Raw genomic sequence first — 18464 nt, forward strand, 5'->3', positions numbered from 1 at the left:
ATATTTATCAGTCTCTATGAGGTGGAAAGATCATGACAAAATTCTTATTTTCATCAAAAGCTGTCCCTACAAAGCTTCTTGGCTTCATAATAAATTGCAAAAAAAAAAAAAAAAGAAGAAAAGAAAAGAAAAAAAAGACAAAAACTGATTTTGTTAAAAAGAATTTAATAAGCAACATATGTCTTTTACTATTTGAAAGATAACTGAGTGTTACATGCTACCCAGACTCTATAAATACCTTAACATTTAAAATGAGAAAAAATTAAGGGGTTTTTGTATAGGATACAGGTGACTTGCATAACAGAAACAGTAAGGAACAGTCCCTTTTCCTCCAGTTTTCTGACCCTCAGTTTGAACTTCAGGAATCATCTTCACTACATCTATATGTCTAAATTCAGTGTTGCTTTGTAATTGACTGATTCACTATTTTGTGCTTTTCAAAAGGTGTAACTTATAGTGGCTGGTGAGCATAATGTATATCTTCAGATCTTTCACCATATTGCACAGTAGGTTGGTTGTTTAGTGTTTCTTTCTTTTCCTCACCCATCGTTTGGTGAGCATATATTTTTCTTATATTTACATTTAAAGCTCAAGGAAATTAGTTGTACAAAACCCTGAGCCAGAACTAGGGAAAATGTGCCAAAAAAGCTTTAATAATCTAGAACCAGTGAATCAGCACCATCTGCTGGTCAGAAACATGTATTACTCTTGGCTTACTAAATGTGTGCCAATCCATTTTTATGTTCAACTTCATTTATGACACAGATAACAATTTGATTCATGATTAAATGGCTGCTTAACCACTTAAAAACGTTTAATGGCACATCAATGTTTGTGCTGAACTACACAGAATTTATTCACACTTTGTCTTGAGTTTTAAAGTAGACCAATGCTCAGGTCAGCAAGAATTTGGTTTCATACACTTACTGCAGCCAATTGCACCCTTAACTAATATGCCGTGTAGGTGGACATCATGCAATCTTCTACTTGTCTTGAAAGTTTCCGGTTGATGATTAAAAATGTTTATCTATTGCTCCGAGGGTGGATGCTGCAGCATCAGATATGATTTAATTGGCTTTAGCTGCTTTCAAGCGTGTCACAGTCAAGCGTTGCCGGGTGGATGTTACAGTGTCACCCACAATAGAGAAGGAAACTATAGGCACATACACATTCATCTGCAGATATACACACACCATGCCCACCACCCCATCCACAGATAGAGGCTTGGCAAGGCTAAGGCATTGCAACTGCCTACTGCATTCTGTATCCCCCTCAACCTCCCTCCCTTTTCCACTCTTTTTCCTCTCCCCACCACAGTCACTGCCCGGATCCCGGCTAACCAGGCCCCCGCTCTTTTCTCCTGGTTGCCATGGAGATGGCTAACAAAGCCATCACTTTTACCAATTTCCTCAGAGACAGGTGCTGGCACAATGACTGCTTCCTCGGCGGCTGAAAGGGGAAGGGGCAAGAGGGGTCCATGGGAACTCCAGGCGGACACTCTGAGGCCCGTCCAAGTGTCCTCCTCCCTGGGCCTGGCCGAGAAAAGAAGGCTAATTTGTTGTCCCTGTTTTCCCAGGGAGGGGAGAGGCAAGAGGGGGGAAGGGGGTAACGCAGCTGGGGGTGGAGGGAGGGCAAGTGGGCAGGAGGAAAATGAGACCGAGGGAGAGACAGAGCAAATGCAAAGACTCGTCCACCAGTTTTCAAAACAGACCGCCTAATATTAGCCTCCTTACGCTTCTCGCTGCCAGTGGGTGGAAAGGTCATTCTTTTTTCCTCCTGTTCTTTTCTCCTCGCGCTTCTCTCATTCTGCTGCCCGAACTCTTTGGAGCTGAAAACAATTACAAGTCATTGCATTCTGACAGAGAGATGTTTCAATTTAACTTTCAGCATGCATACACTTCCTGCTTGTTGTGGTTCTTTGTGTGTGCTGGTTACAGGATTAAAATGTGACTGACAAGCCAGGCAGTGAAATGTATAGTTTAATGTTTTTTGCTTTGTGCCAATATAATAATATAGTCCTGTTCTCTCGCTTGCAAAATAGTCTATCTGGAAAAGCTACTGCATCAAAGGAAGCAGTCTACTCTCTTTAACTACTCTCTGGTAAAATTGAAAAAAAAAAATCTTCAGCAGAATCTGTTCAGTTTGAGTGGATATTTTTCTTTTTTTTTTAAGATAGAAAAACTGAGTATACATACAGAGAGTACAGCAGCAGCCGATCTGTTAGTGACTGTCTCTAGGAGAGAAACCAACCTGAACATGGAATTACTGATTTTATAAATATACAAGAAACAAGAAAACAAGAAAACCCATAGAGTTAGATACAGCAGAGTTTCGTTGGTTTGATTAGGAAAAAATACATTGTAAAACACAAGATCTTCAGGTCAGACATCTTATCTAAGGAAAGGAAACACAGAGGCAATAAAGTTTATATTAACAGTCACTGCAATGAATGCTGTAGTGCAGGGGTGGCCAAGTCCAGTCCTCGAGAGCCACCATCCTGCAAGTTTCAGATGCATCCCTGCTTCAACACACCTGAATCAAATGATTGGCTCGTTATCAGGCCTCTGTAGAGCTGATCCCGGTCTGTTGGAGTAAGGATACTTCTAAAACTTGCAGGATGGTGGCTCTTGAGGACTGGACTTGGCCACCCCTGCTGTAGTGTAACAGGAGACTGTAGCAGAGTGAGGAAAGTGGTGAGCTTGTTCTTTAGTAACCTAATCCTACAGCAACATATACTGATAATTTAGTAACCTATACCAGTGTAACTATCAAAGTTTGTCTGTCAGTCAGCATTGAGGAGCCGGTTTGAGGTGGAACCCTGTCCACGGCTTGTCTGACAATCCCTGGAAGCTGATCGCAAAGGAGCCTGAATACTAAAAGATCTCTCTTCCATTCTTCTTTCAGAAACTCTAGGATCAGTAAACTTACAGTCTGAGATCAAGGTAATCTGTTGGAAAGATAGGGAATAATAAATTTCAAGTATATGAAGTGGAAGAAGAATACATTTATAATCTCTTTTGGATTTAACTGGACTTCAAACAAAGCACTTTTGCAAGTCACACAATGCTCTTATTCTTGCTGTCTCTTCGTTTGTTAATCTCTACCATCCCTCTGCTGCAGAGTGGAAAATGTTGCACATGTCTGGGCAACGATTAAGATATGTGTGTCGTTAAAAAGAAGCTACAGAAATGCAGATATAAAATGCTGGTGAAAGTATTAAGCTTCTGTTTTGTAATAAAGTTGTGCTGCTGCTGGAGTCCTCACCTGATCGACAGAAACGACTGGTGGCATTTCTCCTCCTAAACTCAGAACAACACTGCAGATACAGGAAGCAAGTCTCAGGAGAGCCCCTACAAACTGCTATATAGGGAATAATAAAATGTTAGTCTACCTCTTTTGCCCTCCTGGAGCGGCTAACAACCCTAAAAGTGGGATGGTTCAATAATAAAACAGTAGCTGCTGTGTCCTGAAAGTGTGTACCGTAATAAAAGGCAAACCCAGCATGTTTGGACTCAAGCTAAGTCCAAGTTGGACCAACTGCAGTGTGCTCCTTTCCCCACTGGGGGTCACTAAAGTATTCTTATTTTATTGCCTCCTAAAACAGATTTCAAATATTAGGTTTCATAAATGTTTTGTAAAATGTTCTTTTTAAAAAAATAATTTTTGCGACAGTGTTCAAAGTTTTAACATAAATTATATAATTTAGATTTTTCAAAGCAAAAATGTCATCGTTTTATGCCGCTTGGTAAGCAAGAAACTTCAACATTCAATGATGTCCAGCACACTGAAATCTATTGGCACTGTTTGGACAAAAACGTGCCCACCATCTTCATACCTGCAGCAATCTGCTCCCTTGAATATTTGTCAAAGTATTCTGGCATTGGTGTACCTCCTCCATGTGTGCACATCTCGTATTGGTTTTCTGTGATATGTCTGATTGTCTCTCTTCAGAGTATGGTTTATCAATGCTCAAAGAAAAGCTCAGGTTTGACTGATGCGGAGAGATTACACATTTGGTCACTTGTATGTCTATAACACATAAAGCCTGCAGATCTGAATAACTAACAACTCAAAATCAATGATGGGTGATGTGTAGGAAGGGGTTAACTATTATCAGGAGGCATGCTTTGTCATTTGATGACTTGTTGCGTAATAGTATATTGACCAATATTACACATAATCTGTCTGGTTGAGTTTATCTTAGTCCCACCACATTTTAAAATGCATTTTTATCTATTACTTATTATTACATAATTATTTACATATATATTTTTCCTTTCTCCTCTGCATATGCTCTGGGGGAAATGTTTTGGTATGATGTAATAGTATCAGTTTCAGGTCAGATGAACCCCGTGCAGGAAGTGATACTTCCACATGACTATTTGCATGTCGTAAAATGAACCCTAACCTTAGCAACAAGCCGGACTTGTAAACATAGTGTCAGGACCGATGAAAATAGACGAGTCACAGAAAACACGTGATTTGTGATATATATATTTGTGATTTAAAGGGAACAAAGTTTACAGCTTCTGTCTGCCTGATAATCTAAGGGTCAACTGAAAGCCTTTTGACATTATTATTACAACACTTTTTCTGTCTTAATTTGGGTCTTAAATGACTCATTTAAATGTGTTTTTGCTTTTTTTTTGTTTGTTTGTTTGTTTGAGACTCCTATTTACTTGTACTATTGTTTTGTTGTCTTTTTTATATATTTTTCCTTCAAATGTAATCTACAGGTTATCATAAAAACCCCAACCTTTGTGATTATATTGAAAATTTGTGTTAAGTATTCCATAAGCTTTATGCATATAAATCAAGGTCAGTATGTTTTCTTACTTTTTCTAGTTGTGATATTACAAATATGTGCATTCTTTCAAGAAAAATAAACCATTTTGAACTCAAGCTGTATCTGTGTCTCAAGTGTTAATCTCACAAATCCCACAATCATCGTATGTTTATTACATAATGTGGCAGACAAAACCTCTAATGTATCAACGCTTGTAAAGTAAAAGGTGAAAAATAAATAAATAAAGGAAGTTCAAATCTTGTCCACCAGGTGTCAGTGTAAGACTGAATCTTTCCAAGCGGAAGTAGTGAGATACAATGCACTGCCTCGGTTGGATGGATCACATTTTTGTGTTAAGGGTTGAAGCAGAACTGCTTTTATCATTTAACAGTTCATTTACTTCTCATTAGGGCTAAGATGAAAAGATTAGCTGTGAGTCATGTAAAGACACTTTAACCGTGTCTTTTTGTGAGTGATAGTCTCTGATATAGAGATGTGTAATGACGCACATGAAAACAGGCAAGCCTATAACTCAGATTTTTGCTATTCATTATGCTCGCCCTGGATAGTGTTTGTCCCTTTTATTTTTATACATTTGTATGATGACGCAATTGTCCTGCTTGACCCCTGACATTTCATATTTGTTTCATTCATTTCTGTTTAAATGTCAAATGAAAAAATAAATAAATAAATAAATCTAGTCCTGGCTTTTAGAACAGGGCTGGATGGGAGAAAACAAATTATCTGTTTTGAGGCCAGTAGTATTTTTAGGATTGGAAAACACAACCTTTTCAGCTGATTTATATCACCCAAACACAGTCGTCATGCTATTCTCTCTGTGCTCAACATTAATGAAGGACCACAGATGAGATCATCCAATAAAAAAAAAATTAAAAAAACAATATCGGTAAATTGGAGTCTGCTGGGAACAACCAGTGATGAAAATTTATTCAAAACACCTTGGACTCCCCTGGTGTCACAAGTGACTTTTCTCTTCATCCGTTCTAATGAATATGGCCGTGCAACCGGCCTGCATTTGCGGCTCGATTTGCATGACAGACATTAATATTCAACAGTTTCCAGTAACTGACTTGACAAACAGAATCACATGCAGATAAAGCTTCCCCACTAGAGAAGATCTAATTTTGTGATAATCTGAAGCAAATTACATTTCAAAATATTATTTTAAATGTTAGTGGCTGTGAGATAGGATCATTTCAGTGGTTTTGTCTCTTTATCTCTTCTCATGCTGTTGTTCTTTGTCATTGTGTTGCTTCTGTAAAAACCTCTCTTTCCTCTTTTAGATTACTCTGCAGAGCACTTAGGCGATGCAAACAGTGCAAAGTGCTAAAATAGCACATTCACTCAGCCTTTTGCTCTGAAGGTAGTCTGGTTGTTGCTTTTAGGCATGAACATGTCAGCTACTGTTAGTCTCCAGAAAATGTGTGGCTTACCTGTGTCCCAAAAATTTGCAAATCATCAAATATTACAAATACATATATATATAAAGCACTGTATTGAAATTGCTCAGAGTACAGATTGGAAGTATCCAGAGGCATTAAAGCCTGCAGATTAATCTGGAGACTCATTGCACTGTGATGCAGTGATGCATCTAAGCTCCATTACTGTTGTCTTTTGTGTGTCAGGCTCAATTTTTCCCTTCTACTTTTAATCTATTCATGTCCTACGTCAATGTCCCACTTTTACTTATGCATTATTCTAGCATTTTATGCTAGAAGCATCCAAGCAGACTAGCTGTGGGTTAATACAGATTGTATTAACCCACAGCTAATACAATCTGAGAGATAAAAGCTAGTGCTCTTATCTCTTTGAAACCTATTGTATGTACTCAATAGGTTTCATTATTTACTTAGTTTATCTCTGTTCTGGAATCACATAAAGGTTAATTATGATGCACATGATGATGAACAAAAATGCTGTGGTTTCTGCCTATAAATAATAGAAATAGTAGAGTTGTTTTGCTCAGTATGAGACACTTCACACACAGATACGTCGCTTTCTACACACGTTGACCTCTGTATTTAGATTTGTGCACAGATTGGGAGAACATAATCAATACAAATCTCGTGTAAGCTCTGTTGAGAAGCTGTTTCTGTAGTGATAGCTTCGACAGGAAACAGGAAGTGACTAGTGTGTGCACTGGAAATTTCAGAGAATTTTTACTACTCTATGGTTCACCCTCTGTTGTGTTCCGCTGAAGTCTGGCAGCTGCCTGTCAGAAAGAGTCCTCGCTGAGATCCTCGCGTGCTGTTCTTCACCTTCCTTTGAGAACTAAACCTCACAGATTTGTCATATTGTTTGCTTATTGTTTACTTGAATTGGGACATGTGTTTAGTATACATCATACCATGCATTATAATATTTGTAGCCTTGGCTAATTTGCAATGGCATCCCCAGACTGACTTTTTACCATATTAGACATATGACAAACATAGAGGAATCAGAAGTCATACATTATATCATCCTAAAATTACAGATCAAAACAAGAACAATGAAACAATATAATATTGCATTATTGTTCTGTGTGGTGTTTGACATAGGTTGTCCCAGCAACCTTAAAGTGTTTGCATGCATACATATTCAATAAGCTACAAAATGCATTCAAGTGAGTCAGATTTGAATGCATTTTAGACAACTGTTTTCAAGACCTTTTTTGAAATAATCTGGAGAAACAACTTACCATTACAGGAGAACTGTTTACCTGCCGTCATCTGGACTACGCTAAGGAAGGACTGAGCATTCACGACAGACTCCGGTGTCAGTAACCAGCTGTAGCCTAAGAGCAAGTAGAGCAGTGTGAGCATCACATAGACATGGATGATTGACAACACTAAGACCCACATCCCAGCTCTGATTGGTTGTTTCTGACTGAGCAGTGTATTTTTGCAGATGACCACTGGCTTTTTTTGTCAAAGTAATTTCTCTGTTAAACTAACATCTGCCTGTGCCATACTTGGCAACTTATCTCGCAAGCCGTTAAGCGGTGAGCTTGCTGATGTGCTTTCTTTTATGGATTTGCTTTGTTTAGGGGATTTTACAGGCCTTATCAATCACATTCGATCTGTTTGGTTTGGATCTTTTCCTCTTTAATAAATTACATAGTCATTAAAAAGGTTTTTGCTAGGGAATCCAGTTATATATGACTTTTGATATCACTGTCTTATATGAAATGTTGCTTGTATCTGAAATATTTTTGTTGTATAAGCAAAAACACAAGACATTTCAAGAGAGCAAACACTTTTTCATAGCACTGAATGTGTCAAAATCTCTACATCTAAAACATTTAGAACACTAATATGTTATGGTATCCTCCAAAAGATCTATTTGCATACCTTTTTATGACTAAACATTTGATTCCACAAAGGTTTCCACTTGATATTCACCAAGTATATATTCTCAGAGCAAAACACAAAAAGATAATGCCAAAGCATTTTTACAAACAAACTGTGATAAAAGAGATTTCAGTAGAAGACATAAAAAGAACATTCTCATATGCTACATGCCCTTTATCCACCTCATGAGTCATTTTCCTCTACAGCGTGATTATATCATACAACAACATGCAGCAGTTTTGTCTGATGCTTTTAGACAATTGTTTTAGAGACCTTTTTGAAATAATATGGGCTGAAACCGTTTGTCAGAAAATATTACTCTTGTAATATTTTCAAGATGTTGCCATTGTTTCCTCTTGTTTACTTGCAGTGAATATCCATGCCAGGAGAATGCCAATGCTGCAGAAAATGTTTAACGAGTACAAAGAATATCAGTAATTATCGCCGAGATCTGCTTTCTTTCATATTCTCAAAGAAAAGTAAATTGAACTGTAGACAACCTGTGTTTTCTGAGTGTGTCTAATCACTGGTTTAGCTTTCCCCCAGAATAGCTGAAGTCATTTGAAGTCATCTGCAAATAAAAGGGCAGTGTTGCAGTTTATTTTCATGTTGGAAAATCCACTCTTGGCCTACTACACAAGAGGATGTCTCGTCATAAATGTCTTAAATGTTCTTTTTGAGCTGGTGGTAAGAATAGTGCATGAAACAATGACAGAAAAGGTGTGATCACTACCGTTCTGACTTCATGTAAAAGCATCAAGATAACACCTATAATAATGCTGAAAATAGTCTGTTAAGCAGAGATCACACTATTTCATGCAAATTTAAATGGTTTCGTTGCGCTTTGAATGCTATAACTTCTGATAAGGCTATTCAAGATGAAACAGTCTTTTTTCCTATACATGAATGAACTGTACAGAAGCAGTTGCGTAATGAGAGAAAAACAAATGTATGGAAGAAGCTGCTTCAAATAACACCAGTGAACATATTTTATCTCTAAAAGACAGAGAGAACATGCATCAGTAACTATTAGTTGAACATGTAACGAATTTGACCTTGATAAAAAACGGATTAGAAACCATTAAAAGTCTAATGTGTAGCTTCACAAGGCATGTAGATGACACAGCAAACATGTGGTGGAAGGTGATTTACTCATATTGAGCCAACATTTAGCTGTAGTTGCTAATGCACAAAAGACTATACTTTAGTTAAACTAACTCTGCACGTTTCCATAATAAAACATGGTGGTGACATCATGCCACGGAAATATTTTTCTTCTACAGGGACAGTTCGGCTGATCAGAGTTGATAGGAAAACGGACGGAGTTAAATATGGGGTGTGCATGTAAGAAAACCTGTTAGAGTCTAAAAAAAGTTGAGACTTAAAAAACTCTGACCTTTTGGCAGCTAAACACACTGAGAGTTGCAATGGCATATTTTGAAACATGAAGTGGTTGTGAAAGAAGCAATCTGAGCTGTAGAATCTCACAGCGACACTCAACATTACACAAGCATTACGTCTAAAACACAGATAGACTCACATCCACAAGAATGCAGATAAAATAACCAGCCATATACTGATTTAAATCTGAAGAGGTGGCTAACACGCAACAAACTGTTTAGCTTGCTATGAGTGAAGGAATGCAAATCTTAACAATTTCAGTGAGCCAATCGTCAGGGTTACACTGTATCCTTCACAGATAGACTCACAAGTAAAAAGCACAAACATAAACTGAGTCAAATGAATGTTTCATTGTCTTTGCTTTTTAATTTTTCTTTTCTGACTGGTTTGCATAAGGGACGTCCCAAACTGATCCCAAGAAAAGTAGTAGAGTTCCAATCAAAGCATTTAAATGTATCAGTGCTGAAGTGCCTGAATATATACGACTAGCAAAACCTGTTGTGTACCATGTCTTTATTTGGCAGCAAGTAGTGTGGATTCAACTTGGACTGCTAGTATTGGCAGGTATGGTTTACAAAGCTGTCATACAGCAGGCCGTGCACATTATTATCTGGTCAATGTAAAGTTAGTATATTCATTTTACAGTGGCTTCTTGTAGATGTGTTGCGCTTAGGTGTACTGAAACAGGACAAACCTAACTTCATTTAGAAACATGTCAGATGATGACATCGCAACATTTCTTGTGACTTTAGGACAGCATGGAAAGACTTTCCTCAGTGAGGGACTATGTAGGGAAGAACATAGAACAGTTGAAGCACCATTGGCAAATTCTTGTTCTTGAAGATAAAACCCCTGTTAGTGACACAACCAGTATATGTATATGGTAAGCAGGAAGGTATGCGATGTGATGACTACCTTATGGCGGAGTTTTAAAAAAAAACAGTTTTTAAAGAGACAGAGACTCAATTTCAAGGCATTAAATTACAAAGTCAAATTCCTTTTATGTCATATTTGACATACAGCATTTTTATAAGAACTAAAGGTAACATAGTTATTTGATTGCGCTATCAGATGTCACTATGTGCTTGAAAAATACAAAGTATTGGCCCTTTAAAAGCATCACTGGTTTCACATTAACCTTTGAAGCAGCATACTCATTTGTATGATTATTTTCCTCGCGTTCAGGTTTCTTTCAAGCAGAAAGTAGTTCAATTGTGGTGGAGAAAAAGAAAGAAAAACTACCTCTTCTCACAAAACACTTGGGTACTTTTGGGTTGTTTTTTTCAAGTTCAGATTCTGATTAAGTTATGTATTTTCTGCATGCGCTATTCAAACAGGTCATTGACCCAGGTCACAAGTCAGACTGAGAATGCACACGGTTGAGTAGACTTTAGTTTTTAAATTAAGCTCTCCCCACATCCTCCCCTGTTGACTCATGGCCTCGTCTAATTATATTAACTTAACTAGAAGTCAGTGAGTGAGATGATTTCCTGGTTAGATATAAACCTCAAAAATGCAAGAGGCCCTCTGTCAGCTAAGGTTATGTTTACACAGACATAAGAGAACCTAATTCTTTATTTCCTTCACCATTAATTGGTAGAATCTTTGCAACATATGTTTTTCAATGATGGTAGTTTTTCTTTATTTGCATAATTATGGCAACATTTTAATCTACACACCACACGTTTTATTAGTTATTTGCAGGCCAAAATCTTCATGAATATATATCTTATATGTACACATCTATATTAATTGTGCAGCTGGATTTTCTTGTTCCTCTGTGTTGTTGTTCTACTTCTAAGAATAAATTTATTTTTTAATAAAGAAAGAACATGTTGGAGACATTAAATATGAATCTAGCTGAAAGCAAAGTAACACTAAGCTTTGTTTTAAAGTATGGCACAGAATATTATTTGAAAATATATTTTTATGGTTCATCAAAGTACACCAAGCAGAAGAATAAAATATGATGTGTAGCGGTATTCTGAAGACTCAATTTAACATGCTAACCATGTTATTTACACATGTGGTAAGGCACACGTTTTGTCGTGTTTAGAAAGGTTTTTGGTTTTAGCGAAGAGTCCCAAATGAAACAACTCAGAATTTTATACTTTATACTTACAGGAATGGTAAAATTATATGTATTACAGATACCAAAGTATGAAAACACAATATGCAAAGTATCTATTCCCCTATCCAAATAATTGAGGTGTTCCATCTGACGGACACCTGTGAAACAATGGGTTGCTTTCATGAGCTCGGTGTATTTCTGAGCATTAACAAGATAGGATGTCACCCGTGCTAAAAGTCCACTTGTAAAATTTCCTGTCTTTGAAATATTACACAGTTGTATGATGACAAAGTGGAAGCAATTCAGAGGAACTCAGGCACCAAATGGTAGGCAATGTGAAATAAGAGTAGGGTTATTGAAGTGCACAGGTCACCCATTGTCTGTCGAGACTTTAACTACAGGCCTCCAAACATAACACGGCCTTCAGATTTGCTCTTGACATGTTTGCATAGATCTCATGGAGTGGGTTTCTCTGGCCAACCAGCTGCATCCAAGACTTAATACCAAACACAAGACAAAGTGTCAGTGCTGTAAAGCACGTTGACGGTGGACTCTAGAGCAGTGCAGACATGTCCTCTGTAGTGTTTAAGTTCTGAAGAGGATTACTATCCTCATCACTACTTTTGCATTTATTCTGGCTCGTGGATCATCACTCATATAATCGCTCTAAGGTTAAAAGGGTGACCTGCTTAAAGCGGCAGTGCTTTCTCTGGTGACCTGTAATTCTCAAATGGAAAGTCAATTTTACTTCATGAAAATGCTTTAAAATCCACATTTGAGTCTGTTAATAGATGCTCTTCCAACATGGTGTTCACTAAAGTCAACACATCACCCTTAAGCTTGGATGTGGTTCTCTGCTTAGGCTGCTGCCCCCTGACATGAATCCCATATTGGAAGATGATGGATGGATGGATGGATGGATGGATGGATGGATGGATGGATGGATGGATGGATGGATGGATGGATGGATGGAGCTGATATAAAAATACTCTCTGACTCTCTGTAGTCACATTCAATCCATTTGAAAATAATACAGACACACCTCAGAGCACACAGAGATGTTTGCAGTTTAGGTTCTTTCCCTTTGCCTTCTTTCTTTTCTAATCCTATTGTGTCTCCGCCAGCCTCCGACCTTTGACATTTTCAGCATTCCAGTCATTTGCTGGCCCTTATTTTGCTTGCCAGAGCAAGACAGAAAGAAAGATGGACAACAAGAAATAGAGAAAGGAAGAGAAAGAGAGAAAGGAAGAAAGACACGCTATCTTTCAACATGTTCCATTACATGCTGTGAAAGCACCGATCATAAAGCGATCATCTCTGTGGTCGGACAGTGACAAAGAGATTTATTTTGTCTTGACTATTGCTGAAGACGTGGCTTGTCGTAGCCGCAGACACAAATGGTTTCTCCTTTACGATATTAATCCGAAAGTGAGAGTTTGTGGGCGGAGTTTACATGGCCCACAGGGAGCAGCAAACTCAAGCTGAATATCACTTTCAACTGGTTGCCACGACACAAACAAAACAGGATGATGAGCAATGAGACAAGTTTATTGTCAAGAGTTTTTCCATAGCAGATGGTTGATAAAGGTGACATGCAATGATGTGGTGGAGAAGGCAGGATGTTATAAGGTCATACAGTGGTTTTGGCAGAGTTCCAGCCTCCTCACATCTGCTTTTATCATTTCTGTCATTTCCTTCTTCACATTCTGAGAAAATGTTTTCCTCTTTGTTGCATTAAACATAATTTATTTTCTTGCTAAGAAAAGTGGCAACTCTGGGCTCCATGGTAACTACCTCAACAAGGATGGTGATTTATATGTTACTGAAAGGGATCAACCTTGTAAATGTATTTGCTTTAAATTCAGGAGTCTGTCCTAGCTCACTTTATTAAGTACACCAAGTTAGATCCCCTCTTAGAAACACCTCTCTGAGAGTTTGATCCATGTTGGCACAATAGCTTCACAAGAAATCTCAACACTACTCACTTAGATCAACATCTGGAGACAGAGGAGTCTCTTGGACTCCAGTGAACTCATCGTTATGTTGAAGAAACAAGTTTGAAATGGTTCAGCCTTTGAGACATGGTGCATTATCCTGTACCCACAGGATACCCACTATACCATTATACTCACATCTCCAATCTGAACTGCAAAATCATGTCTTAATCCCACTTTTGCGATGTTTTTTAAAAAGGGGTTGTGTTTTTTTTTGTTTTTTTGTTTTTGTTTTATGTTGTTTACACAAAATTCTGATCCGCCAGCTGAAATTGAAACCTACTGAACCAGGGAACTAATTTTCCCCAGTTTCTTGATAGGAATAGCACCTAATGTGGTTTTCTGCTGCTGAAGCCCATCGGGTTCAAGGTTACATGTGTTGTGTGCTCAGAGTTGGTGCGTTGCATACCTTATTTGGTTTAAGTCAAACTATTACCTAACCAGAGAAAACATTGGAAGAATATCACTCTATGTCACACTATTTCCATAATTTCTAAAATAAACAGTGCAGCCTGTCACCAAGAACCTTGCCATGTTCAAAGTCATTTAAATCCCATACTAACACCACCATTGAGTCTCAGTTAGAACTTCACCATGTTGTGATGTGATTGCTATTTGTCTCATTGAGTAATTGAAAAGATGCATCTACAAAAGTAGCTGGTGAGAACATTCGTTTTTTTTTTTTTTTAACATTACATGTTAGAAATTGATCAAATCTCTTTCATACATTCATTTACTGATCTTTTGCTTTATCTCTGTCTACCATATGACAAATGTGGCTTTCCAAGGTGACTCTTCTGGGAAGCTCTTTTTTCAGTACAGCAAATGTCTGACTATCACGTGTTCAGCTTCGATAGGCTCCAGACAACAAAGACTCTTACTATCACAAACACTCACACCCACCCATGCACCACTGCTAAATGCAACCATGTGTCACAGGACAAAGTCAGACTTCTGATGAACTTTTTACAACAGTCAAGTAAACACACTTTGATCGATAAATACTGTAATGATGTTGCCTTTTTGTGTGCTCAGTCGATCTTCTTGTCTTATCTGGGGACTTTCACAAGTGTCAGTGTTTTCCTTTTTTTCTTTTTTTTTGTGAAACAGAAAGTAAAAAGAGTAGAAGAAAAAAAAGACAAAACTTTTAGAGTGAGCAAAACAAACTGAAAAAAAAATATATCTGGGGCAAAACGATACTTCGAGTTTACAAGAATCATTTACTATGAAATGAAATGTGTATGTCTGTCAGACTAAGACTGAGACAGAGAGAAAGATTGAAAGATTAAGTAAGAAAGGCTAGAAAAGAAGAGGAGGGGAAAAAAGTTAGGGATTTCCTCTCTCCCTTTGTTCAGTCTAATGAAGGTAATGATGCAGGCATTGAAGATAATACCAAACACATATGCTTACACACACACACACACGCACACACACGCACACACACACACACACACACACACACACACACACTAAATGTAATGTCTGTACTCAAACCATCATTATGCATTTCATAAACCACCCACATCTGCAAAGCAAAGCAGCAACACTTTCTCCCCTAATTTCTCCTTTAGTCACAGTTGGGTTCCTCACAACTCTCTGTGTCTCATCACTTCTCTGCCTCTTACTCATTCTCTAAATTTTTGTTTGGTATTCAACAGCTCATCCTAATCTTTCATCTGCATTATCTTTATCCTTGTATTTCTTTGTCATGAATCAACCTAGCAACTGATAAAAATCACTTCCAGTAAATTGATCCATTACTTGCAGTTCTGGTAAGAAGCTTTACACAGATGGATCATGCAGTCATATTGATTTCAGTGCTCTTTTCAACCAAGTAACAATATATTGTGGATTTTCTACAAAAAAAAAAAAAAATCCACAAAGAGGTAAAATTATTCTAGATTTCTTATTATTTTGTCCTAATTACATCAGCAAAGAGTATTTAATATTAGAAAAAAACTAACGAGTGATAAACGTGATTTTCAAAAAATTATTTTGTTTAAGGGCAATGAGTCATCCTGTGTGAAAAAGTGATTACAGTGTGGAGCTAACAACTGCTCCAGCAACTGCAAATAACTGTAGAAGAGTCTTTGGTAACACTTTATTTGAAGGGGGTTGAATAAGACTGACATGGCACTTTCATAAACATGACATAACACCTGTCATGAACATTAATAAGCCTTCATGAATATTTATGACTGTTGTCATAAAGCATCATTCGGTAAATTATGACACTTTTAATACAAAGTTGACATTATTCAAAATGTCTTTGTTATGACAACTTGACATTAACCAAGAAAGCATTACTGTTTAAACTTTATCTTTAATAACATAAAGTTACCTAATTTTTAAAGTGCAATCAATAATACTTTTATAACAAATTTATATCAGTAATGATTTCTTGGTTAATGTCAAGTTGTCATAACAAAGACATTTTGAATAATGTCAACTTTGTATTAAAAGTGTCATAATTTACCGAATGACGCTTTGACAACAGTCATAAATATTCATGAAGGCTTATTCATGTGCATGACAGGTGTTTATGACAGTGTCATGTCAGTCTTTTTCAACCCCCTTCAAATAAAGTGTTACCGAGTCTTTCAAGTGGATGCTGATGATTTTTGCTCAGGGATTATGGAGCCTGAATAGCCTGGTTGAAGTCAAGCCACACCACCTCACTCAGATTTAGGTGTGTTTCAGATCATTGCCGCATACACTAAGGGTGGTTGAGAATAAAGTGGCAACACAGGACACATCCCCCAAAAAGTTCCACTTTTGTCCACAGAACATATTTTCTTCTCAAATCTTTAGTGCTGTAGTGGTTACCACCTTGAAATTTCTGTTCAGTTTCTATTCTATTGTTTTAACACACTGACCTGAACTGAGACAAGGTATGTGTGCAGCTCTTATGTTGTTCTGGGGTTTTGTATGAATTTCTGTAGGTTTGCCATCATCCATATCAAATCAACCACTTGCAACTTCTTACAGCTTAAATTTCCATCAAATTGACCAGAGCGGTGTTTTTCCACTGCATGTCACAGCATGTTTTTTGTCGAATGGGGCGGCTGTGACTCTGTGGACAGAGTAGTCGTCTTGCGATCGGAAGGTTGTAGGTTCAATTCCAGCTTCCTCCTGCCACATGTTGATGTGCCCTTGGGCAAGGCACTTAACCCCACCGAGCTGTGTATCGTTGTATAAATGTGTGAGCGTTTGTGAGTGCTAATGGGTGAATGCGACTCTAGTGTAAAGCGCTTTGAGTGGTCTAAAATGATTGGATAAAGCTCTATATAAGTTCAGTCCATTTACCATAATGATAGAACAGTGTAGAGTTTAAATTAGCTGCAGTTTCAAAATACACAAGGCAATACTGTTCAGTGATGATGAAACACTTCAAACCATTGCTGGTCAAAGACAGTCATCGTCGTCTGTGGGTATAAAACCAGTCATTTCCTTGTATTAATTTCAGTGGCATGTCTCATTTGTCTCCATGGCTCTCACAGGAGGTATAACGTACATAATTGCTACAATGAGTCTCCTAAAATTCGTCTTGAATCCTTAACAGGTTCCCCCCAGGCTGATCTAAAGTCAGATTAGTTTAACTTCATATAAAAAAAGATAAATTAGGACATCAAAAATAATAAAGCAAGAAGTAAACTAGAGAGTAAAACTGGAAATGAAACCAAGTAACAGAAATAAGAAAACATTGAAAAGCAAATGACTACAGCATGCGGTCATTTGGATTGGATTGAGAGCACAAAAAGAAACATTGGCTTACAATGTCAGATTAATATACTGATAAAAACTTTGGGAGAAAAAGAAAAGGAGAGAATCAGAGTAAAATATACCAGGTCATTTGAAAAAAATGTCCCTCTCAAATCAGCAACTACTAAGAATTTACTTCATGCGATTGCAAAAACCTTAAATGGTGACATTTTGAGCAGATCAACTGTATTTGTGAACTTTGGTGATGTGGGTTGATTTGATTGTTGCTCTGGCAGACTGGAAAATCTTAATGTCAGCTCTCCACATGTGGAACATGTTGAGGTGAGAGACTTAGTGACAGACTGTCACTGTCAGACTGTGACAGACTGTAGCTGTCGCTGCAGCTGTGCTTTGCTGCAAGCAGCAGAGCACAGCTGCCTTCATCACTACTCTGAGTTTTGCAGCTTGGTCTGTGTAAGCACACACGGTGTGGCATTTTGCTTTTCTGGGCGTGCCAATGATGAATGGTTTCTGTGGTATTCTCCAGAGTCTTGCTCATATCATCTTCTTGTTTTGTATCTAGGGGAGCATCTGACTGCATGTTGGGCAACACAAATTTGTCACTTACAATTTAAATAACCTTCTTGAAAAGTTACCGGTAAATGTGGGCATACTGGAAACCACTGCTATAGCTTACCATTTTGATAGTCTACTGTGTGGAGCCCTTCATGTGACTAAACTTGTCAAGGACTTTTCTTTCAAAGAGTGAGGTTGTCTTTCAGAACCCCAACCATAAAACTCTTAATGTAGAGAAATTCTGGGAAGAGAAAACACAAAGTCAGCTGCTTTAAAGAATAAAGAGTATAGCTACTTTCAGATAGATCATGGCAAAGAAAGTGAGAAAACTCAAGGCAATGTTAGTTGAATAAAAGAGGAGTGCAAAGAAGCTGGGAAGAGATCAAGGAATGATAGTGGGTTCAAAGAGGACGCTGGTTGTGTCATCTGTACTTCGGTTCTGTAGACACAGTTTTTGTTTTGGTCATATGATCATTCTAATCATTATTTAAAAGTCTAAAGTTAAACTTTAAATCATCTTCAAATTAAACAAGTACATGCAAGTATCAGCATCATTTGAATAGTCAGCCCTCACAGGTTAG

The sequence above is a fragment of the Poecilia latipinna genome, unplaced genomic scaffold (genome assembly GCF_001443285.1).
Source record: "Poecilia latipinna isolate Pla-1442-1.1 unplaced genomic scaffold, P_latipinna-1.0 Scaffold316, whole genome shotgun sequence".
Taxonomy (NCBI): domain Eukaryota; kingdom Metazoa; phylum Chordata; class Actinopteri; order Cyprinodontiformes; family Poeciliidae; genus Poecilia; species Poecilia latipinna.